This window comes from Chelonoidis abingdonii, chromosome 11, assembly GCF_003597395.2.
Source record: "Chelonoidis abingdonii isolate Lonesome George chromosome 11, CheloAbing_2.0, whole genome shotgun sequence".
Lineage (NCBI taxonomy): Eukaryota > Metazoa > Chordata > Testudines > Testudinidae > Chelonoidis > Chelonoidis abingdonii.
The window spans coordinates 10,500,374-10,525,702 of record NC_133779.1 but is presented as its reverse complement, the minus strand read 5'-3'; the positions used below and the strand labels follow the sequence as shown (position 1 = coordinate 10,525,702).

The 25,329-nt window shown below is 47.8% G+C and overlaps 2 protein-coding genes across 9 annotated transcripts in view; one reads left to right on the top strand and one right to left on the bottom strand.

Moving 5' to 3' along the window:
* The window catches only part of LOC116826458 (uncharacterized), a 614,657-nt gene that overhangs the window by 454 nt on the left and 588,874 nt on the right, over positions 1 to 25,329 (bottom strand). The gene's annotated exons all lie outside the window — the stretch shown is intronic.
* The window catches only part of LOC116826460 (uncharacterized), a 290,132-nt gene continuing 284,150 nt past the window's right edge, over positions 19,348 to 25,329 (top strand). The window contains 1 exon segment of the mRNA XM_075071445.1: positions 19,348 to 19,426. The gene's annotated coding sequence lies outside the window, so the exon portion shown is untranslated.

The following is a 25,329-nucleotide window of genomic DNA, read 5'->3' as shown; positions in this document are numbered from 1 at the left end:
AGCAGGAAAACTTCTCCTGCCAACATAGCCACCACCCCTTGCGGGGGCTGGACTAATAAACTCAAGATGGGAGAGATCTCTCCTATTGGCTGAAAGCGTCTGCAATAGCAGTCAAGTATCAGAGGGGTAGCCGTGTTAGTCTGGATCTGTAAAAGAAGCAAAGAGTCCTGTGGCACCTTATAAACTAACAGACATTTTGGAGCATGAGCTTTCGTGGGAAGTGGGTATTCTGACAAAGAAGGTATTCACCCATGAAAGCTCATGCTCCGAAACGTCTGTTAGTCTATAAGGTGCCACAGGACTCTTTGCTGCTGTAATAGCAGTGCTGCAGCTGCACCAACATCAGCTTTATTGTGTAGCCACGGCGTCAAACACAAAACCATAGAATCAGGACTCAACGTGCGTGTATCCGGAAGTCTGAAATTGGAGCCTGACACATTCGTTGCCTCATGAGTTACCATCATTTCTACAGCCTGAAAGGCCTTGTTACCCAATCAGGCAACCAGTTTGGAATTTACGGGGAAGGAATGTCCTATGAACTATTCTCTCTTTGGATCCAAATGGTGAAGGATAATCTCAGTCTAATCCTGGCATACTTTGGAAATGTAATCAGTGACACTGAACTAGGAAGTGGAGTTGTACAAACAATTTTCCTTGGGTCATTGGTCACCATAGCTTCCTTTACCAGCGTGGAAAACAAGAAGTGGGTGTGAACTCTTTCAACCTCAGCTCTTTCCAAATCCTTGGTCTTGGATAGGGTAAATTTACACTTCTCTGAAGTGGAATCCTTTACAAAACCACTCCAAATCTCAGCAGTGTTAATGAGGAATGGCTTCCCGAAACTTGTCCAGCTTTTCTTTAATTCGGTGGCAAAGGTCCAGGCAAGGGATTGGATACAGGCCTGGATCAGAATCTTCGTTAGTTACCAGAGCTGGAGATTCTATTAAAAAATGGCTATTTTTCTGAAGATATTACATTTTCAACACTGGTTTCATTTTATACACATCTTTAGCACCTACAAAAAATAAATTCGACAAAAACTCCACATCCATTTCCTCAACATCTGGGTCATGAAGGGCTGCATTTTGCATACCATAGGATTAGCTAGGAGGGATCTTCTGTAGGGCCTGGGTTACAAATGGGTGACCAAACGGCCTTCAGGAAAGACAGAAACCCACATCACAAAGAGACAGAATACATGACAATGAAAGTGTCAAGTGAAATTCCAGAGCAGGTTACATCTGATTATTCAGAATCAGGACAAGAGATTCTCCCATTACATTCTCCTCTGATCCATTCAAACCTGATTCACTCAGCCCTGTCTCAATAGTCAGTTATGTTATTTACAAAATGCTTAATACCCAAGCATCTCCATAATGAAGGGAAAACGGCCACCTTGCCAAAAGTGGCTTTACAATAGATGGAACCTGGGATTGAAATTCCAAATGATCACAATGTGTTTGGGATCCATTTGAATTCCCCTTCCAGGACTTTGACATTTTCATCTCCAATCATAGTGACTCTGGTATAGGATTAAAGAAGTCAAAAGAACATCTGCAAGCACAGACAATGGAGAATGCTTCGTCACAGGACACACTGAGAAGTGGATGGACAGAATGTGATGAAGATAAAAATTGCATGGCTCAGACAAAAGGTAACAGTTCTGCAGTGATGGGGAAGGAGGGATTCTCTGAGTCACTCCATCTCCTTCCAGTGTCACAGAAGCTGAAATTATACTTTTTCCTGCCCTTGCTCCTCTTCATTTACATATAATTTTAAAAATTCCCAATGTAACTGCTCTTCAGCACAACCCAGAGCAATGTGAGAACAACTGGTAATGATACAATCTTTATCATTGGTGACTCTAACAATAACTTTGTAATAGGAGGAATGGTATAAATGGGATGCTCCCTGGTTCCTGATAGGAAGGGCACACTCAAAATTACTTGTGGGACAACACTAAGGACAAATGGGTCCATCTCAAAAGAGGGCAATCTGCAAAAAGCAAAGAACGGCCACTCATGTGGACAAGCTGAGGGATAATGGTGCTGCAAACAGTTTAAAGAGCTTTAAAAGTTACTGTGTGGGAATCATGGAATATCAGGGTTGGAAGTGACCTCAAGAGGTCATCTAGTCCAACCCCCTGCTCAAAGCAGAACCAATTCCCAACTAAATCATCCCAGACAGGGCTTTGTCAAGCCTGACCTTAAAAACCTCTAAGGAAGGAGATTCCACCACCTCCCTAGATAACCCATTCCAGTGCTTCACCACTCTCCAAGTGGAAAAGTTTTTCCTAATATCCAACCTAAACCTCCCCCACTGCAACTTGAGTCCATTACTCCTTGTTCTTTCATCTGGTACCACTGAGAACAATCTAGATCCATCCTCTTTGGAACCCCCTTTCAGTTAGTTGAAAGCAGCTATCAAATCCCCCCTCATTCTTCTCATCCCAGTTCTGACTCCCAATCAGCACCTCGGTAGAATACAGTGAGAGGTTATTTAAAAACTCTGCTCACACACAAAGTGTTCTTCTGACCCCAAAGGGTCAGCCACATTTCTGGGTCACTCTAGATTTGGATCTTACCCAAAATACCTTGCTGCCAGCCAGTCCTTTTGTGAAACTGTTGACAGAACCTGTAACTGTGTAAATCACTGCTGCAACCACTGTTACATATTAGCAGCAAGAATTGTACAAAGGCTGGCATTTGAGGTGTCTAGGACAAGGTTCTGGTTTGCTGGTTATGATTATGCTGTCTGTATGCGTGTGTCATTTTTGCAGTTGAAGTTATGAATATTGTCTCTATACTGTCTGTATTGCAAACTTATGCTATGCTTCTGGTGACATCCCAGACAAGTTGGTATCAGCTTTCCCTAGCCTGCCTGATGAACCAAGAACTTTGCCATTACTGCATGAAATTGATTCCATTTAAACAATTCTAGCTCTTTTTCCTTTTACGAATAAGCCTTTAGGTTTCAGATTCTAAAGGATCAGCAACAGCACAATTTGTGGGTAAGATCTGATTTGTGTATTGACCTTTGTCCGGGGCTTGGTCCTTTGGGATCGGGAGAACCTTTTTCTTTTACTAGGGTATTTGTTTTCATAACCATTTGTCCCCATAGCAAGCGGCACTGGTGGTGATACTAGGAAACTGGAGTGTCTAAGGGAATTGCTTGTGCGACTTGTGGTTAGCCAGTGTGGTAAAACTGAAGTCCTCTCTGGCTGGCTGGTTTGGTTTCCCTTAGAGGTGGAAAAACCCCAGCCTTGGGCTGTAACTGCCCCGCTTGAAGCAATTTGTCCTGAATTGGCACTTTCAGTTGGGTCCCACCAGAACCAGCATCGTTACACCTTTAGCATCAAAACTAAAGGTTTATTATAAAAAAAAGATAGAAAGAAAAAGGGAGTTGTTAAATGGGAAAGCAGTCATATACATTCCAAAATCTATATATTGGGTTCTTAGCAGTATTGGCAAGTTGCTGGCTTGAAAGTCTGGGGGCGGGGGGTGTCAGGGTACAGAGAATGTGGGGGTTGGGGTCAGGGCATTCAGGGGACAGGGAGCATAGGGGTTGGAGTCCTGAGAGAGCAGTTAGAGTGGATGGTCTCAGGAGGGGGAGGTCAGGGGACAAGGAGCAGGGGGGTTTAGATGAGTCAAAGATTCTGAAGGGGGCAGTCAGAGGCAGGAATTTGGATGGGCGGCGCCAAGCTGTTAAGGGAGCCTTCCCTACTTGGTCCTCCAAACAGTTTTGCAACTCTGATGTAGCCCTTGGGACAAAAGGTTTGCCCACTCCTGCCCTTGATCCTTTCCATGGGTTCCTTGTACACCTGATGACCCTGAATGGGCCATCAAACAGCCTAGGCAGTGCTAATGCCCATATGTCTGGGGGTGTCACTCAGAAACACTGCACAAGTCTGGAAATACAGATATACTCTAAATATCTATAACTCACAATACAAAGGTGATACAAACAAACAAAATCATCATACTTGGAAAATCATTACATTTTACATGGCATATCTAGAATGATTCATTGCCATTTTATCACATTGGTATCAATATAATAAAGTGCCTCAATTCCATACAGTGTCACACTTTGTAAACCAGTGAAATCCCAGGACCAGCTCCCCAGGGCCTTGAAGATGCCAAACACTCTGCTTCTGAGGGATTGAAATACCCACATATCTGCTGGGAACACAGACAGTGTGCCAGTCTGTACCCCTATGTTGACTCTTCAAGAAAATTATAACCAATTTTGTACATAGTACAACTTGTGAGGTATCATTTGAAAACACAATCTACTGAATATTATCCTCCTGTTAAAATATGTGTAGCAACACTGTATGTAAAGTTATGAGATTTTACTGTATTATATTACTGAAAAAATTACAAACCAGTTCCTCAGAGACAGCAAGGCAAACACTCACAAACCAGTTCCTCAGAGACAGCAAGGCAAACAGCTGGTCAAATAGTCGTTCTCTGGAGGGGGAAGGTGTGAAGAAGATATTTACATTCCTTCACTGGAAGCTGATATCTACAACAGACAGCCTGTCACCATCACTCAGCTGAGAACTGAAGTTGCTTCTAGTATAAATGACGAGTTATAAAAAGAAGTGAGGAAAATACTTGAGATGCTCTCTCTCCCCGCTTTCCCTCCGCTCATGAAAACTCAATGAGCTGAATTTGGGCCGGAGGGGCGGGTTAGGAGGAGTCTTGGCTGAAAGGACAGCCAGCCTTTCCTAGCATATGGTGAGGTTTTGAATCCATTTTAGCTTCCCAAGTTAGACATTAGTTTGTGTTTTAGCTTGCATTTTTTTTGTAAACAATTCTGACTTTAATGCCTCATTACCCACAGGCACTTAACTACCAAAAAAAAATAGACTAACAATCTTGCTTAATCCAAACACGCTGGTTAGATAGAATAGAAGTGTTGTTGGAAACTGCATTTGGGATAACAAGGTTGGCGCATGTCATTTTCCACTGATGAAACGACAGATTTCATATGAGCCTGCGTTGTTCAGTAGTGTGCTGGACAGAGCAAGATGCACATTTCTGGGGGAAGTCTAGGACCAGAGAATTTTCTGGGGTTCTCCAGTGGAGTACTGCAATTCGTGAGCCGCTGATTAGCAGCACTCAATACTGTGTGGCTGGGAGTGAGTTACATGCTGGAGACTGTGTGTTAACTGCCCCACAGTGGTTTTTCTCACAGTAAAGCAATGTAAAAAGCACCCCAGCTCGGGGAACTGAGGGGTAACAGCTGTTCAACACTCCAGATTGCACTGTGGTTAATGTAACAGACACTCGGTTTAAAAGCAGTTCCTAAAACACTGAGAAACTAAATCTATGTCCCAGAAATCGAAGTCTCCAGAGAGAGGGCAAGTCTCCCTGGCACTGCTTCTTGCTGACAGACGGGCCCAGAGACAAAGAGAGTGTCCCGGGGAAGCTGGGAACAGGAAGCATGGGTGGATGGGGTTCAGTGGAGAAAGGGAACAGGAAAGGCAGAGATATTACTGAATGCAGGATCTCAGCAGTGCTAGATGTCAAGATAGCACATAGTGCAGCCCACTGGAAAACATAATCCCAACTATATATATAAAATGATGGCATCTAAATTAGCCTGTCCCACTCAAGAGAGGGATCTTGGACTCACTGTGGATAGTTCTTATAAAACATCCACTCAATGTGCAGCGGCAGTCAAAAAGCGAACAGAATGTTGGGAATCATTAGGAAAGGGATAGATAATAAGACAGAAAATGTCAAATTGCCTCTATATAAATCCATGGTGCACCCATATCTCAAATACCGCCTGCAGATGTGGTCACCCCATCTCAAAGAAGATATAATGGAATTGAAAAAGGTTTAGAAAATGGCAAAAAAAGTGAGTAGGGGTATGGAAGAGCTTCTGTACGAGGAGAGATTAAAAAGACTGTGACTTTTCAGCTGGGAAGAGACGAAGGGGGGAGAGGAGAGAGGTCTATATAATGATGACTGGCATGGAGAAAGTAAATAAGGAAGTGTTATTTACTACTTCTCATAACACAAGGACTAGGAATCACCAAAAAAAACAGAAGTATAGGCAACAGGTATAAAACAAACAAAAGGAAGTGTTTCTTCACACAATGCACAGTCAACCTGTGGACTCTCTGCCAGAGGAGGTTGTGAAGGCCAAGACTATAACAGAGTACAAAAGAAGAACATGATAAATTCATGGAGGTTCATCATAGGTTCATCAATGGCCATTAGCCAGGGTGGGCAGGGAAGATGTCTGTAGCCTCTGCTTGCTAGAAGCTGGCAAAGCATGTCACGTGATGGAACATTTGATGATTACCTGTTGTGTTCATTCCCTTTGGAGCACCTGGCATTGGCCACTGTCTGAAGACAGTATACAGGGCTGGGTGGACCTCTGGACAGACCCAGTATGGCTGTGTTTTATGTAACAGGGAATTGAGTGAGTCCAGTGTAATGGGAGGGAGTAGGAAAATCCCTGGGTGTGGAGAACACTGGGAAATTAGAAGCTATAATTCAGGAGCAACAGACTAATTAGTCTGGAAAAGCAGAATGTGAAAAATAAGAATCGGGGTCTTGTGAGTTCCGGAACAGGGGACTCAAAAATCCAAGGAGCCTGCAGAGAAGAGAGATTGTGGTTATTACACATGGTGATGGGGGAACAAGACTCTCCATGTCTCAAGAAGTTTCGTTACCAACCTAAGCCATTTTCATCTGCTGGGGTGAAATCCAGAGCAATGAGAAGTTGTCTCATCTGTAATCCTGGGTGAGGTTCAGTGTTCTGCTGCTGGCGCTCCCCTCACTGGATGCCCCCAGCCAGCATTCAAGGATGCAGAGTGTCTGTGTGATAAGTAACTCTGGACCAGCAGCTCTGACCCCAGCAACCCGTTTCCTACACCCCCAGCACATTCTGGTCCAGGTGCAGTAGGCTCAGGGTTTCAGTGAAGGTCAGGGGTAGGACGCTTCTGCTTGTTATGCTGGACCTAACCCTCCGTTTTACTTGACCAAGGAGGAGATATTTGACACTGTGTGATACTGCTCCTGTGCTCTGATCCCAGAGTTTTCTGCAGCAGGGGAGAGTATCTGGCAGTGTGAGTGTCACTGGCATATTGGGGTGATGCTGAAAGTGGGCAGAGTAGAGGTGGCATTGTGGGGCTGGTGTAAACCTTCTCTTTCCATTTCCCCTTTCAAGAACAGAGAGGACAGTAACCCTTACCCAGTGAGGTCACATTCTCATAGTTCTCCTGCATGACGGCTCTGTAGAGGGCTCTCTGAGTGGGGTCCAGCAGAGCCCACTCTTCCCTGGTGAAATATACAGCCACCTCCTCGAAGGTCACTGGTCCCTGAAATAGCAAGCATCCAACACTCAGTACCTACTGCCCAACTCACACTCCCAATCAAATGGAAGCTGTGGGTGGCCCGCAGTCAACAGAGTCCAACCCCCAGCGGCTCAGAGCATCCTGGAAACACCAGGGTGTGGGGACGAAGAGAGAGTCCCTTGTCTCTCCCAGCAGATCCATCACACATCTACTAGCCACAGACTGATACACGAGATGGAGCCCCTAGCAAGGTCCAGGGAGAGTTCTGTGGAAGGAAGCCTAACACCCTCCTCATTGTGAGAAGCTGCATTTTTTCAGCACCATGAAGGTGGGTTATTTTCTGTTGAACAAATTAGAGCATTTCCATCTGCTAACCTCCTGGGTCTGTTCCTAGAATCTAAGCCACTTATTAAACAACTTCCAGCAGGTTTGCCACAACCTCTCCTCCTCCCTTTCCCACCCTGTGAATTTCCTGCCCTGCTCCAACCTCCAAACCAGACTGTGCAAACCTTCCCATCTCTAGTGTATTTGCTGTCCCTCTCCTCCAGCAGAAGCGCACCAGTAACCCCCCAATAATCCCTACCTGAACTTGATCCACTGCAGCCATTTTTCTCCCTTGTCCCATGGGAAGATGGGATGTGCTGGAGTGAAAGACGGATGTCATTCTGCAGCCTGGGAGGGTGAGAAGGGTAATTGTGAGGGTTTCAGAACAGGCTTTAGTTCATTTCACATTGTGATCCTCCCAGGCCCTTTCCCTGCAGACAGCATCCTAGAGTCTGCCATGCTGGGAAAATGCTCGATCTCTTTATTACAGTGTAGACCTGGCCCCTACTGCCAGGCTAAGCCCACAGAAAGATTTTTAATATCCCTTCTCCCTCCCCACATCCCGTAACAAAGACTGAACACAATGCCAGAAAAGGAGCAGAACCAAAGGAGTCACTGTGGGGGATTCTCTTGGACACTGACCCCACAGCAGCAGGAATATGGAGTCAAGAACCAGCTTTTCCTCTGTCTGATCCTTTTCTTGTTCACTGGCATGTGATTCTGCCCAGGGATCACAGACCCATAGCCTAGCAGGGTTGGAAGGGACCTCAGGAGGTCACCTAGTCCAACCCCTTGCTCAAAACATGGCCAATCCCCAATTTTTGGCCGAGTTGGCCACCTCAAGGATTGAACCCACAACCCTGGGTTTTGAAGGTCAATACTCAAACCACTAAGCTATCCCTTCCCTCCACCCTGAGATACCTGTGTCTGGGTGGATTAGAGAGCTGGAAATCTCTCCCCCTACTCATTTCTACCACTGCCCCATTCAGTCTCTCCTTCCCCTGTCCTCTCTCCCTGCCCCTCTGGCTGGGAAAGTCCCATTCCTGGGGGCTTTGCTCTCCCACGGCTGGATTTTCTCCTGGCAATTGCTAATGGGAGAAGAAATGAAGGGGGGCTGCTTGTGCAGAGTCATTTTTATGCCAGCCCCCAGCACTTTCCCTGACAAGAGGGAATTTTATATTGCTAGTTGGAAAAGGGGGACTGTTTGACTGGATTTTATACCACTGTCCAATACATAAACAGAAAGTGATAGTTCCCCCCCTACTGCCTTGACACCATGCACATGGGCAGCAGGGAGCCCCTTGAGGAGCTGCTTTAAGAGGACAAGGGAGGGGGAGGGGGAGCTCGATGATCCTAGAGAACAGAGAGAAATTAGACTTTTCCTCCCCCCTTCTCTGGAATAGGTACCTCTTTCCCTGGTGAGTCCAGACCCTCCAGCCCTGGGGTCTCAGAACATATAAAAGACAATCAGGTTCTTAAACAAGGAAAATCTACATTTGCAAATAAAGAAAAGAAAAAAAGTAAAAAATTGATCTCTGTAAAATCATGTTGGAAAACTGTTACAGGGTCTTTCAGCTTATAGACACTAGGGAGAAACCCTCCCCAGCGTCAAATACAATCCTTCCAGCAAAACCAAAAACACATATTTGCAAATAAAGAAACAAAGTTATCCTGTATCAATTGCTCCTCTGACTAAACCCTGCCTTTTAACTCTGCTAATTGTTTACAGCCCTTCCCAAATTGAACAGGATGGTCCTCTGTCACCTGATAGCCAGGCTCACTAGAGCTCCAATGACGTGGATTGTACTTCTTACAGACAAAAATCTGATGAGAAGTTATCCTGTTCTATTAACCCTTAACTATCTGCCCCTTTTATGACAATCTCTCTTCTCCTTTTCCCATCCCCTCTCCCTGCCTGTCTGGTAGGAAAGTCCCATTCCTGGGTAGTTTGCTCCCCATGGCTGGATTTATCCTGCAATTGCTAATGGGACGAGAAATGAGGGGGGGTCTGTTTGTGTGGAGTCATTTTAAGGCCAGACCCCAGCATTTCCCTTCGTTCTTTCAGTTACTTGGAGTCTTGGGCTCAGAATTTAGTATTAACAGGGCCCAGGGCTGCCCTAGGGGGCTAGGACCAGCTGGAGAAAGTCATCCCCTGGGCCGGGCAGAGAAGAAGCTTTAATTAAGGTGACATCCCAGCACAGAACCCCACTGGGGAGCAGCAGCTGCCAAGCCTGGTCTCCCAGATCACAATGGAGGCTGCAGCGTCTGACCCAGGAAGCTGAACCCATATCCTGAGCAGAGAGGGACAGAGCGTTTGAGCAGCTTCCCTCCTTTAGCTCTCTGGGGAGAGCAGCTAATGAGAGCCCCTCCTCACAGGGAGAATTGCTGATCTCATTTGCCCCACTGTCCATCTGGAGTCACTCCTTGTCTTTCCATGCAGTGACTCTGGATTAACAATGGTCTCAATGACACCAGATTTCAGAAAGAATGAGTCCAGAATGCTGTGGAAAAGACCATCGTGTGGCAGTGCTGACCCCCTTCCCACCTCCCTCACCCCCAGATTGAGAACAAGGACTGGGGCACAAATTTTCTAAACGGAACCAAAAGTTCCTGCAGTTGTCAAAAGAGGAGAAAAGCAAAATCTGTGATTTCACACTCACAGTGTTTGATAAGTGGATAGAAAGTTATCACAGTGACAGGGCACGTGACTGGGGAATGCTGGGCAGTGCTTGGAGCCAGGACTCTGGCACAAGTTGATCAGAGAGAAGGATCATGGTTAGTAGAAGCCCCCAGACACCCCCCAGTACCAGAGCCCAGAACCCCCAGCCAGAGGGCCCACCAGATATTCCCTGGACGCAGCCCCCAGAGTCCCTGGCCAGGGACCCCAGATACCCTCAAAGCCCCACTGGCCAGAGAACCCCCACCAGACCATGACTGCCAGGTTGGAAATCCCAAAAGGGTTCCCCCCACAAGAGCCCCCAGCAGCCAGGGACCCCCCCCACCAGGAACTCAGTCCTCACTGCCTGCCTAGGACACCCCACCTGCCCTCCAGCAGGATCTGCTATGTTGTGTCTGGGACCCCCTCCTCCACCCAGCAGGACCCTGATGCTTTTCAGTGGACCCCTCACTTTGCTTGCCCTGGCATCCCCTGACCTAGTGCCAGAGCTCCACTCCCTCCCCCCCACGCGCTCTTGTGCACTGGGCATGGCAATGATCCCAGGAGACCAGCCGGGGAAGCCCAGACAGCCCCTGGCACACAGCACAGGCTCCCCTGTAACCCCCTGATCCCAGCCTCCCCAAGAGATACCACCCCACTGTTCTGCAGCCACCAGAGCCCCCCAGCGACACCCACCTCCAGGACCCAAAGCCTCAGGACTGGGCACATCAGAAACCACCCCCCCCCAAACCTCCAAAACCCCCAAGCTGATTAGGGTCCCACCTGCCCAGTCACTCCAAACTCCACTACCACAAGGCCCTTCAGCCCAGCTGAATCTCCCACAGACACCTCTGCCCCAGAGCACAACAGTGTTACCTCACAGTCTGTGAGAAGTGGATAGAAAGTTATCACCACTCCCTGCTGGCCAGTCACACAGGCAGAGGGACCCCTGGGATGCTGCTCTTTAACAGGAGAATGGAAGGCCTGGAAGGGTAAGAAATGTCCATGGCCCTGTCACTAGCAAATAATGGCCACCATGGATCCACCCCAGAGGTGGCTACATCTTAGCACTGTGGGAATCAATCCCTCACAGAGACCCTTTGTCATGGGATTTGGGATACTTCTGGACCCTGCTGCACTCAGAGTGACCTCCTCATCCCATGCCAGCTGGAGAAAAAAAAAAGGGTCCAGCCAACTCTCCTGTTACCAGCTGGGAACCACTGATCCCCAAACATGGGGAGGCCTCTGGCTTTGATGGGTATTAAAGATGTGGCTGGTCTCTTTCATCGGCAAACATTTTAACAGAGATAAAGGGGGGAAGAAATGGTTCTGAAAGAAGAGGAGAAAGATCAACACTGGGAAATTTAACCCCCTGCAACCTCCAGGATGGAGAAATGACTTCAGGGCAACAGGTTTCCTCCAAGAAAGGAGAAGTTGCTGGGATTGAGGAACATGGGAAACAGCCCCAAACATGAAAGGATTTTTAATTGACATTTGAAAATAACACACAAATGAAAGAGAAGGGCTGGAAATCTGAGAGATTTTGGTCTATTTTTGCAAATAATAGAGAGGAAGGTGGAAAATCAAAGGGATTTTTTATCAGTTTATATCTGAGATGAGGTAAAAATCTCAGTGTTTCACATCAATATTTGTTAAATGAATAGAGAGGAAATGGGCAACATTTGCAAACATTTTATTCCATGTTCAAGAGATGAGAAAAGGTGTAAAAATCTGAGATTGTCTTGGTATTTTATAATTAGAGAAAAAGGGAAAATCTCAGGGCATATTCAATTAGAAGCAGACAACTGAGAGAGTGGGGCAAATGTTTAGGGTATTTATATCAACCTTGAGATTTGCAGAAAAAAAGTGGGACAAATGCAACTGAAAGGTGGAAAATCAGAATCATGGAGAGAGGGGGGGGGAATCGGGGGAGACGAGAGAGCTGATCACTGGGGGCGGGGGGGGCGAATCTCCCCGGATTTATAGCCCGTGTGAGACACAGAGAGAAAAGGGGCAGAACTAGAGAGAATTTGTACCGGGGGCGAGAGGCAAGTGGCACAAACAGGGACAGGATCCAATTAACCCCCTCCCCCCCTGCCACTTCCCCCCCCCCGGGATTTCCTGGCTGCCCCAGAGACAGTTCAACCCCCCCCCGCCCGCGTCCCACTGACCTTCCCCGCCCCCCCCCGACAATTCCGGCTTCTCCCTCCCCCCGCAGAGCGGCGCTGTCCCAGCGGGCCCAAGGCTTCTCCCAGGCTCCCGCCGGAAATTCCGGCTTCTCACTCCATCCCAGCGGGCCGGGCCGACCCCCCGGCCGGGGCCCCCCACAGCACGGAGGCGCCAGGCCCGGCTCACACGGAGCGGGCAACAGCAGCTTTGTTCTCCCGCCCGCCAGCGGGGCTCGCACGGAGCATGCGCGATTTCACCTGCTGACCCCTCCCTTCCCTGGGCTGGAGAGGGGGACGCCCCCCGGGGCAGGCTGGGAGATGTAGTTCCTGACTCTCCCTGGACCGGAAGTGACGTCGGCGGGGAGGCGGAGCCGGGCTGCGAAGGAGCAGCGTTGGGCGCTGCGCCTGGCTCGGCTCTCCCGGGCCGGAGAAGGGTTTGCCATGGCTCGCGCGGGGCTCCCGCCGTTGGAGCCTCTCCCAGGGCCGGGAGGGGGTTTAGTGCCGTGTGGGCCTCTGGGCATGCGCAGATCGGGGAGGGGGAGAGTCCGCATGCGCAGAGGCCGCGTCACCCGCTGCTGGTGGTACCCGCTGGAGCTGCGGGCGGGCGGAGCAGGAGGGTTGTGCCGGTGAGACCCGTTACCCCCCGTGGGGCCGGGCGGGGCGGGGGGTGAGACCGGGCGGGGCTGGGAAAGGGGCGGGGGGGAAATGTCTGTGCAGCCCGGACATGGCGGGGGGGGGGGCAGGTGACCCCCGAGGAGCGTGGGGAGAGAAAGGGGGGGGCTGAGATCCCTCGGATTTACCGCTGCCCCCCCGTGGGGACCCCCTCCCCTCCCGTCCTGCCCCCTTTCTCCCTAGAGAGCAACGAGCCCCCCCCAGGGTGACCCCCCCCAACCCCTGAGAAGTTCCCTGTTCCCCCCCCATCGTGCCCCATTTTCTCTCCCCTTCGCCAGTGGCCAGTTCAGATCTCAGGTTGGGGGGTTCCCCCATTTTCACCTGCAGGGATTTGTCCTTGTGCGGGTGGGAAATGGTTCCCCCCAGTGATTTCTGACCTGGGCAGAGGGTGAATGGGCAGAGGCTGGGGGGGGGGGGCTGGACACTCTCTGCTGGCAACAGGGAATGGGAAGGTCCAGGAAGGGGAGGGAGGAGTAAGTGTCCCCCATGGAGTCAGCCCAGCTGCAGGTTTCTCAGTCCCAGCTACTTCTCCTCCCTCACCCTGCCTGACCCAACAGGCCCCCCACTGCTTGCTAGTCACATTCCCAGACCCCACTGTCAGCCCCTCCCTACAGCCAGTGACCTTCTGGCTCCAGCCTCACTCCTTTCCCCTGTGAAAAGACATCACCTAGGGCTCCCTCCTGGCGGTGTGAGTGTGAGGCAAGAAGAATCCGTCCCATTCTGTTGTTGGTGGAATATCGCTGTATCATCCCCTCAAGTTTCCCTTCTTTTCTCTTGAACTGTTGAATGGTGACATAAAATCTCCCCAGATGTTGATGTTTCTCTCTTACATTGGCAAATATTTAGTTTTTGTCCCATTTTCTCCTCAGTTCTGAAATACTGATATCAAATTCTTGATAATCTTCCCACTTTTCTCCCCAGGTGTCTGACTGAGATCAGGGCTCATATCATACTGAGCGTGGCTCAGGCCTTGCCTGAGATCAGGTCCCCCAGTGTGCTGGGCACTGCACAAACCCTGACCAAGTTTGGAGCACTGGTTGTGCCAGGAACTGCACAGACTCCTACAGAGAGCAGGGACCTTGTTGTTCCTGGAGCTGCAGAGACCCCAAGTGAGATCTGGGCCCTGTTCTGCCAGGCGCTGCAGAGACCCCAACAGAGGTCAGACCCCACTGTTGTGACAAGTGCTGTGGAGACCCCAAGTGAGATCTATGCCCTGTTGTGCTGTGCACTGCAGAGACCCCATCTGACATCAGGCCCCCCATTGTGCCAGGTAAAACTGAGACCTGGATGGAGATCACGACCCCCCTTGTGCTGGGCAACACACAACTGTGGTATAGATTTGTGCCCCCATTGTGTTGGGCACTTCTGAGACCTCGACTGAGATCTGTGTCCCTGTTGGGCCTGGCACTGCACTGACCCCAACCCAGATCACTCCCCATCACTGTACTGGGCACTGCAGAGACCCTGAGAGAGATCCTGCCCCCACATTTTGCCAGAGGCTGCAGGGACCCTAAACAAAATCAGGGATCCTGTAATGACAGGAGTTGCAGAGACCCCGACTGAGGTCAAGGCCCCCTGTTGTGCAGGGTTCCTGCACAGACACAGACCAAGTTAACTGGTGCTGAACAGACAGCAAGGGTATCTCTACCCTGCCATTGAACCCCCCCAGCAGGCCCATGCCAGCTGACTCAAGCTCACGGGGGTCAGGTGAAGGAGCTCTTTAATTGCAGTGCAAATGTCTGGGCTCCTTTCCAGTATCAGAAAATATTGTATTAATATTTGCGATGAGAGCATGACTGTTTCTAGTTCATTGATAGATTTGTTTAGCATCTTAAAGCTGAACTGTGCGCAGATAATATGCATGGAAGAGGGATAGTTTTGTAAGTAGAGTGGGTCTCTCCTGTTAACTCCTGCTCCAGTGCTGGCATGGTTTGCGGGTGTGGAGGGGCTGGGCCAGTCCAGACTAAAGCAGTAGGGATAGCTCAGTGGTTTGAGCATGAGCCTGCTAAACCCAGAGTTATGAGTTCAGTGCTTGAGGGGGCCCCTTAGGGATTTGAGGCAAAATCAGTACTTTGTCCTGCTAGTGAAGGCAGAGGGCTGGACTTGATGACCTTTCCAAGTCTCTTCTAGCTCTATGAGATGGGTATATCCCTTCTGTGCCCGCATGGGGTTTATATAGCCCTTCACAGGCACCCGGGACTCAGCCCTATACCTGATGTGATGGGGAGACCCACTGGCAGCATTGCCTTTGAAGGTGCTGCTCCCACTCCCTCTCCTTTCCCTTTACTGCCACCACAATGTCTGTCACCTTCACTTCCTGAGGGGTGACCCCAGAAAATGTGTTTTGTTATCCCTCTTCCTACCCGCCCCCCCCAGGAGCCACTGTGCACCCTCTGTCACTCATTTCTGTCTGAGGAGACAAGGCGGGTCATGGGGTGGGGGGGGTGATGCTATGTTGGAGATCCATCATCACTGAAGGAGCGGCAGCCTTGACCCTCCTTGAAGGTTGCTGGGATGCTGATGTGCACTGGAGGAGAACTGGGGCTAGAGTGAGTCTGTAGACCATTTGGCCCACGCTGTGTTCCTGTAAAGCCTGCTCTGCAGTGCTGCAAATTGGAGGTGGTGGCATTGCGCTCGTAAGTCTTTGTAACGCTGTCTCCAGTGACTCGAGAGCATGAGCACCCGCCTCAGGCAGACTGGTAAGAAGCAGGGAACAAACTCCAAATTGGTTGTGAGGTCAATATGTAGATTTTACCAACCAAGAATCCAGTGTAACCGCTCCAGGCACTGTAACAGCAATAACATGGAATTACAGACAGTCCCGTTGGTTCATCCCATATATCTCACCACGCAGGTGAGTCAACCTTTGTGACAGATGGTCCCTTACACCCCCAACATGCTATAAAAACTTCATGGCCCATGTGGCTCACAATAACTGGTATTCTGCATACAAAAGCAAGGGCTGGCGTTAGGGAGTAGCAACCAGGGGAATTGCCTGGGGCCCGTACAATGCTACATTGCTTAGGCTGTGGCTTCAGCCCCAGGTGGTGGGGCTCAGGGCCCTGGACTTCAGGATGTGCTGGGACTTCAGCTTTGTGCCCTGGCCACTCAGTTTAAGTCTAATGCTGGCCTTGCTGGACGGCCCCTCTGAAACCTCTAGTGCTAGTGGGCCCCGACCCCTGGTTGAGAGGCCACTGCTTACACCACAAATGACAGCAATGTTCAGGTTTTCTGCCAGTCCCAAAGACCAGCACTTCCTGTTAGGTCAATTGAATCTTAGATCTTCCAACAAAGACAACACTTGTAGCCAGTCCTGTAATAACCTGTATTAAGATTTCTGTAAAAGGAAATGAGTTGTTTACAAAGCTAAAGCAGGTTAAAGCAGATGCAGACAAAGTTAGAGTCTTAAATTTCAAAAGGTAATGGAAGCTTCTATAATAAGCCTCAGGCTCTACATATTCTTTAGGACTAACCCTTCTAAGCAGCTGGGGATCTCTTGCTTATGCTAGAAACTTTGCCCCCCAGAGTCCAAGCAGCATACAGATAATCAGTTCCTTCTGCATGGGGTTTTTCATCCCCTTCCTACCATGTGCTGTTAGTTGCAAACTCAGCTAATGGGAGGTCCCAGAGCACAACACTCAGTCTTGTGTCTTCTTTAAGGACATCCCATAATAGTCTATCTGGTATGTTGATGGACCTTTCCTGCCAGGCAGGGTGTAAATGCATTCTGTTGCCATTCAGCAGCACTTCACATAGGTAAAGTTTCTGCCTGTCTGGTGATTTACAGAGCCAGAGAGGCTCACAGTGCAACTAGTCAGATGTTAACCCAGGCAGCAACTCACAAGCATTCAATAAAGTCCAAACACTAAAACACATCTGGTTATTGCTCACGTCTGTATGAGGCAGTATCTACTATTTGGACTCACTGGGAACCCACAGAAAGAAAACAAGATGTGTTTGAGGCAAGAAGGCCAGTCTCAGAGCCTTGGGGTCACGAGCTTCCAAAAGCTAAAAGTAGGCCCAGCCGATGAAAGGGGCACTCCCAGGAGAGACTGTATAAAGTCTGGAGCATCAAATAACTTAGTTAACCTGAGAGAGCTGCCTTGGAATAATGACAGGGAGAATCCCCAGAGTGACTCCTTTGATTCTGCTCTTCTCTGGCCTTGGTTCATAGAATCACAGAAGTGGAAGGGACCTCGAGGGGAGCTAGTCCAGTCCCCTGCACTCAAGGCAGGACGAAGTATTATCTAGACCAGGAGTGGCCAAACTGAGCCTGAGAAGGAGCCAGAATTTAGCAATGTACATTGCCAAAAAATCACAGTAATACGTCAGCAGCCCCCATCAGCCCATCAGCTCCCAGCCATGGGAAGCCACAGTAATCAGCACCTCCCCCTCCTTTGCACCTCCGATCAGCTGTTAATGCTATGCAGACATTGGGTGGGGGCGGGGAATGGAGCGAGGGCACTGCCCAGGCTCAGGAAAGGGAGTGGAAGGGTGGAGTGGGGCAGGCCTGTAGCTGAGTAGTGAGCACACCCAGCACATTGGAAAGTTGGTTTGTAGCTCCAACCCCGGAGTTGGTACCTATACAAGGAGCTGCATATTAAATTCTAAAGAGCCACATGTTGGCCACCCCTGATCTAGACCATCCCTGAGAGGTGTTTGTCCAGCCTGCTCTTAAAAATCCCCAATGATGGAGATTCCACAACCTCCCTAGGCAATTATTTGCAGAACCAGTGCTTAACCACCCTGACAGTTTGGGAGCTTTCCTAATGTCCAACCTAAAACCTTCCTTGCTGCAATTTAAGCCCATTGCTTCTTGTCCTGTCCCAAGAGGTTAAGAAGACAATGTTTCTCCTTCCTCCTTGAAATGAAAACTTTATGTACTTGAAAGCTGATCATATCTTCTCCAGACTAAACAAACACAATTTTTTCCGTCTTCCCTCATAGGTCATGTTCTCTAGACCTTTAATCATTTTTGTTGCTCTTCTCTGGACTTTCTCCAATTTTTCCACATCTTTCCTGAAAATGTGGCACCCAGAACTGGAATTGCACACTCTCCATTTGAGACCTAATCAGTACGGAAGTAGAGATAACTCGAGAAGAATTACTTCTTGTCTTGCTTACAATAATCCTGCTAATACATCTCAGAATAATATACTTGCTTTTTTGCAACAGTGTAACAACTCTGTTGACTCATATTTAGCTTGTGATGCCATTGCTGTTGACTCCCAGATCCGTTTCCTTGCAGTTCTTCTCCCTAGGCCAGTCATTTCCTGTCTTGTATAATGTGCAACTGATTGTTCCTTCCTAAGTGGAGTACTTTGGATTTGTCCTTAATTGAATTTCATCCTATATACTTCAGACCATTTCTCCAGTTTTACTCCAGATGATTTTCTAAATTTTTGGATTCTATCCTCCAAAGCACTTGCAACCCTCCCAGCTTGGTATTGTCCACAACTATAAAGTGTACAACTTTTGAAGCTCTTATAAGGGCATGGGTTTCACTATGTCCTCAGAGGGTTACACCCCTTGGTGAATCTGAGAGGGGCTACCTGCTTGTCACTGGAATTCACTCTGTGCTTGACAGAGTGCAGAATCTATTGGAGAATGTCCACTAGCCAGGGAATTGAGTGCTGGGGAGGAATCGACATTGGAAAGGACCTGTACTGAATTCTACCATCTCGCGAATTGCCCTTCTTGCCCTGGCAGGATACGGATTGTCCATGTTCCCGGCACATATATTGCCAGAAACCTCCCAGGCGGTAAGAAAGAAACGGCTGCAAAATCGATTGGCTGCAGGGTAAGGGACCCTCTATCAAAAGAGCCTGGTGGCAGGGTTCTGCTTGGAGGGAACAGGAAGAAACGGTCAAAATGGAAAGAGACAATTCAGCAGTTAAGCTATCTAGTGTGGAGTGACGGATTTTGAATTTTAATTCTATCCTCCAAAGCACTTGCAACCCCTCCCAGCTTGGTATCGTCCACAAACTATAAGTGTACAGAGAGACTCTGCTACTGGGAGGGTTTCACTATGTCTCAGAGGGTTACACCCTGGTGAGAGGGGGCTACGCCTGTACTGGAATAAGGTCACTCTGTGCTTGGCAGAATCTAGAATGTCCACTACCAAAGAAAAATGCTGGGGGGAATCAACATGTGGAAAGGACAAAAACCCTGTCTGAATTCTCTGACATTGCCCTTCTTGCCCTGGCAGGCTATGGATTCTCCACATTTTGCCCCAAACCATCCCGTCCTCCCAGGGGGAAGGAAATGGCTGCAATGGATCTGGCTCAGGTAAGGGATTATCAGGGAGCTGGTGGTGGGTTCTGCTTGGAGGGAGAGGAGAAGTAAATGTATAGGAGGGTGGGATCTGCTAGAGGTAGTGGGAGGCAGGAACTATCTAGGGTGTGGAATGGGAGGGCGAAGGATGTGACAAAGCTCCTGAGACTTGTGTACTCTAGGGTGTGATGGGTTGTCACCCCGGGATGCAGTCTGGGGGGCTTCTGGGAACCGCTGTGCCCTCTAACTCTCAAGCTGGGCTGGCCCTTCTCACACTGCTTTACTGGAGATTCAACCAGCCTCTCCACGCCCTGTATCACCCAACAGGACAGCAGGTGGCGCCATACATCCAACTAAGCTACCTGAGTGCTTTACCTAAGCCACAGATAGATGACAACGCCAATTTCCCAGCGATAAGTGTTAGCAAACAGGTCAAAGCAGGTTACTTAGCAAATAACCAAAAACTCAAACTAAGCCTAACATACTGTCTGGATAAAATTTGAATTAGCTATTTCTCACCCTGACTGATGGTACAAGAAGTCCCCCAAGTTTCCATACACAAGCTAGAAATCCCTTTGCCCTGGGACCAACACTTTTTCCCAGTTCAGTCTTTGTTACTGAGATGTTTCCAGGACTTTTCTTGTGTGCGGAATGAGGCCAGGAGATGATGTCACACCCCACCTTATGTAGCTTTTCCATATGGCAGGAACCCTTTGTTCCAAACTCAGTTCCCAGTCCAGTTTGTGGAAGAATACAAAGATACCAAAATGGAGTTTAGTGTCATGTGGTATGGTCAAGTGCCCTAGTATGGCCTGCTGAGTCATAGTAGCCATGACTCCTAGGCTGGCTGAAACATTCAGAGGAAGGCTAAACTCTTCCATGGTCCATTGTCTTTGTTGATGAGCCATCAACACTGTCTGGCTTCTTTGTTGTACCTGAAAGTCTCATTGTGTAAGCACATTTGAAAGACAGATACATAGTCAATATCCATAACTTCAGATGCGAACATGATACATACACATAAATAGGACAATCATATTCAGCAACTCATAACTTTTCAAATGATACTGAACATGACGCGTCTTGCACTAAATCCATCATAATTATGTCCTCATCATTTTATAATCATACCATTATGCTGAATGTGGAGTGTAGTGTCAGGGCCTAATTTTAAGGTGCAGGGATTGGGAATGGAACTTCCCCTCTTTGTGGAACAGGAAATAATCCTCCAACCAGGGCTGGGACAATTTCTCAGACTCCCAATGCTGGAGCCTGAATCTACTGACACTTCATTAGTTACCACCACCCCCAACCTTTGTGGCAACGACAAACTTTATCAGTGATGATTTTATATTCTGTTCCAGGCCATTGATAAGAATGTTAAATAGCACAGAGCCAAGAACCAATCCTTGTGGGAACCCGCTAGAAAGAACTCTACTCCACCATGGTTTCCCATTTACAATCATAGTTTTTAATCTATTTAATGTATGCTGTGTTTATTTTGTATCTTTCTAGTTTTCTAGTCAAAATGACGTGCCGAACCAAGTCATATGCCTTACAGAAGTCTTGGTATATTATATCAATACTATTAGCTGCAACCAAACTTTAGATCTCATCCAATAAGGATATCCAGTTAGTTTGATTGGATCTGTTGTCTCTGAAACCTTTTTAATTGGTCCTAATTATATTACCCTCCTTTAATTCTTTTATTAATTAAATCCATATTTGCTGCTCCATTATCTTGGCCAGTATTGATGTCAGACTGACACTCTTGTAATTAGCTGGGTCATCTCTTTTAAACTTTTAAATATTTGGCACAGCATTAGCTTTATCCAGTCTTTTGGAATTTCCCCAGTTTCCAAGTCCTAATTAAAATCAATATTAACAGTCCTCCACACTCCTCCACCAGGTCTTTCAAAACTCTTGATTACAATTTATCTGGACCTGCTTATTTAAATCTGTCTATCTGTAATACCTGCTGTTTAACATCCTCGTGAGTTATTGTCGGGATGGAAAAACGGTTGTCGTCAATATCTTATATGGCTTAGGAGATCTCCATTAATTAACTTTATCTCCTAGAACTGGAAGGGACCTTGAAAAGGTCATAGATCCAGCCCCCTGTCTTCACTAGCAGGACCAAGTACTGATTTTGCCCGAGAGATCCTAAGTTGCCCCCTCAAGGATTGAACTAAACCCTGGGTTTAGCAGGGCAATGCTCAAACCACTGAGCTATCCCTCTCCCCATACATCATCTGTTTTTCTCCAAATCCAGAAGTGAAATATTTATTGAACACTTTTACCTCTTCTGCATTATTTTTGATAATTCTGCCATTTCCATCTAGTAATTTACCACTACCATTGTTAGGATTATTTTTGTACTTAATATACTTTTAAAACTTCCTTCTTATTTTCATTGGTTGATCATTGAATTTCTGATAGCTTCTCTTACCAACTTTCTACAATTCTGACTTTCTAACTTCTATTCTTTACTATTGACTTCCCCTTTCTTCCATATATTTAATTTGAGAGAGTGTTGGGATTCCTACATCAGGGTGCAGAGATTAGCCCCATCTCTAGATCTAGCCCTGGCTAGTAGGTATACTTGATAAAATGTGACGACAACCCTGCCTCGTCTGTCACCTGGGAGACGCAAAGGTTCTCTCTTTCTACCTCTGATGCCTCCTGGCTGCTCTCAGCAAAGTGGGGATGGGACTCTGTTAACATGTGCCTCCCGGAGCTTCCATTTACGTGGTGCTGCTGTTCCCTGAATAGTGGGGCTGTGAGTGCGGCAGCAAGTACTGAGTGTTGAACTCTTGCTTTTTCAGGGGCCAGTGACCTTTGAGGAGGTGGCTGTGTATTTCACCAGGGGAGAGGGGGCTCTGCTGGACCCCACTCAGAGAGCCCTCTACACAGGACATCATGCAGGAGAACTATGAGACGGTGGTCTTGCTGGAGGGTAAGGAGTCCTGTCCCCTGGGTTATTAGAAGCTGTGGGGTCTCTAAAGAACCTGAGTAGTAATAACTTTGTACCTTTATTTGTCATATACAAGTTTTGCAGGCTTTCCTTGCCCCCCTTTTTTGGCCTAGTGTCATTTTTGGACATGTGTTTTGGTGCCGTCAGTCATTTTAAAATTGCATTTAATGTATCCTTATTGGCTACATTAGTAACTGTATTAATAACTGTATCTTTCATGGCTTTTCCTCATTTAAAGAGGAAAATAGGCTTCCTGTAGAATTCTAAATTGAGTAAATTAGGTGTATGACTCATGCATGGTTTGTATGAACAGTCAGATGAGCTCTTTTAGGAGAGCGTGTAATGTTGCCATTCAGGGTCCCATGGGTGAAGGGATAAGAAGAGCTGTGGGAGGGGTGGAGAAGAGGGGGGAGTAGAATAATTCTCGGGGTGCCAGGATACGGGAGGATGTGCGCAGGGTTAGAGCTAAGAAGCAGCAGGGAGGTAGGATTAGTGAGAGATGAATGAGAAAATACAAGAAGTTCCCAAGGTGCCGGGAGGTTGGTGATGGCTGAGAGTAATGGGAAGAAGGGGATGGGCATGTGGAGGAAGGCACCCAGGAAGTTGTCTGCATGGGTCAGTGGGAGAGAGGAGAGGTTTGGGGATCTAGAGCTGTGGAGGATCCCAGACCCTGGCCACCGATGCTGAGTCCTTGCTGTATCCTCCCTCCCATAGCAGGTCCCGCTACCCAGGCACAAATGGGCACTTTGTTGATGATGTCACAGGGTGGTAATGTAGCCTGTACAATTTTTACACCTAGAAGATTACATATTGCAAAGGCCTTCACACTAGTCGGGTTTCTCTCTATACGCCGATACAGTCTGTTTCCCCTGTCTAAGCCATCTCACTGCCATAGACATGAGTTGTAAAATTCTTGCTTTTTTACTCTTATTACTATTTCTCAGAGCCTCAGTTTCTACCATTGCTCTACATATGCCAGTCCATGTTTCCCCTCTCTCTTTTTTAAATTCATATGGACCCCCTTTACTGGCAATCCAGCGGGTCCAAGAGTTATCAAACTCCATGGGAATCATAAGGGAGGGGATCAGGGGGTTCACTAGCTCGAGGTTTGCTGCCATGTTAGATTGTGATTCTTTCCATGGCATGTTCGCTTACTTACCAGATCAGCGGTCGGGGTCACCAGTGTTGTCAGATGCTACCGGTGTGGTGCTCTGCTCTGTTCAGTGTTGATATCACTCAGCTGCATGCGTGTTCCCTCTGTGTGCTGTCCCAGCTCTGCGCAGATAGCTGGCACAGCAGACCCAAAGAGAACCCCCAATGACCACAGACTCTAGTAAGGTGCAAAGTCACGTCGGCCAGGTTTACTGCGATCTTGGACACAATGGCAGTTCCCTGTAGGTTTCTTAGCCTAACTCAGGGCATACTATGAGAAAGTGCCTCTTGGCAATGGACTCGACGTAGTCAGTGGCAGGACTTTCCACTGCCCCCTAAGCCGGACAAAGACAGCGCCCCAGAGATGCATTCTTATACACAGGTACAAACAAGTTACACATCACTCCTGATGTATTAAGGTGCAACCCCTCTACGTAACCAGGTACAACCCCTCTGCGTAGCCAGGTACAACCCCTCTATGTAGTCAGGTGCCGCCTCTCACCTTGTAAATGTTGATTTGAACAAAACAACTCTATCCCTCATATTACCTTTTTGCCCCTGTCACTGGGATGGGTCAGTCTGTTCCTTGTTATCAGTGGAATGTGCCACTATAGGGTGTTCTGGTACCGTGTTTATACTTTGATACTAGGTGGATATATGTTTATGCAACATCAGCCCTTTCCTTGCCAACTTCTGTGAGCAGGGCCAGCTTCCAGCTCACAGCTTAATTTTGCCTTTAGCTAAGTCCTGACCATTACTTTAGTTCAGGCCTCAGGCCTCATACTGGGTCTTTCCTAGGGCCTGTACTTACTACATTCCCCCACTTTTTGTCTTTTTATGGGGAGGATGTTTACCCATCGTCCCGGAAAAGCATAATGCATGGACTAAAGATAACCCAGTGGGCTAAATACTGTTACCTGGTTATCTTATCTTACTATCCATACATTCATGCCCCCTCTGTCCTTTGTGTCTGCACATTCCCTCATACGACTGTTAGACAGATTTTATTATCCAATTTATTAGGGCCCCTTATGTAAGGGCCTGGGAATGTTAGGCCTGGGACCGTAGGTAAGTGGGATTTAGTAGCCTATCTGGTGTCTCATTGAGGGCTTCGTGGGGACATGCAAACTATGCCCAGGATATAAATGGAGATTATGGAATATATGGCTATATATTGGGAATATATGAGTATGAGTATATGTATGTATACGATATGATGAGTAATAAGACATATGTGCAACATTACCCCACTGTGCGCTTGGTAACTGAAACTGGCTCAGAGATCAATGAAGCGTGTTGGATGGTGGCTGTGTGAGTCCTGTGCCAAAACTGATATGATTGTGTGATATAATGAGTAATATGTGTGTATATGTATGTATATAACAATTTAACAGTTATGAAAAATTTATCTTAACAGATTTGTTACTCAGTGTGCTTTAGTGAGTGTGCTTTAACTCCTCACTCTGTGAAATGATTGTTTGGTGTACAACAGCAGTGTTGATTGCCATTTCCATTCCCTTATTTACTCGACCCTGCAGGTTAGCGTTCCTTGCTCGACGGATCATATAGCAGCACATTCCTATTAAAACCACAACAGTTAGGGCCTGGATCCCCATTAGGAATACGCTCAGAGTGCGGACTAGTGGATGTAAAGTCACATCCTCGGGGATTGCCCACCAGGGTGTTTCCACCGCTTGTTGCACCGCATTAACTTCACGTATTTGCTGTTGGATCAATTGGGCTATTGGTATCAGGTATTCCTTAGGTCTTGCTACTAATTCATGTATATCTA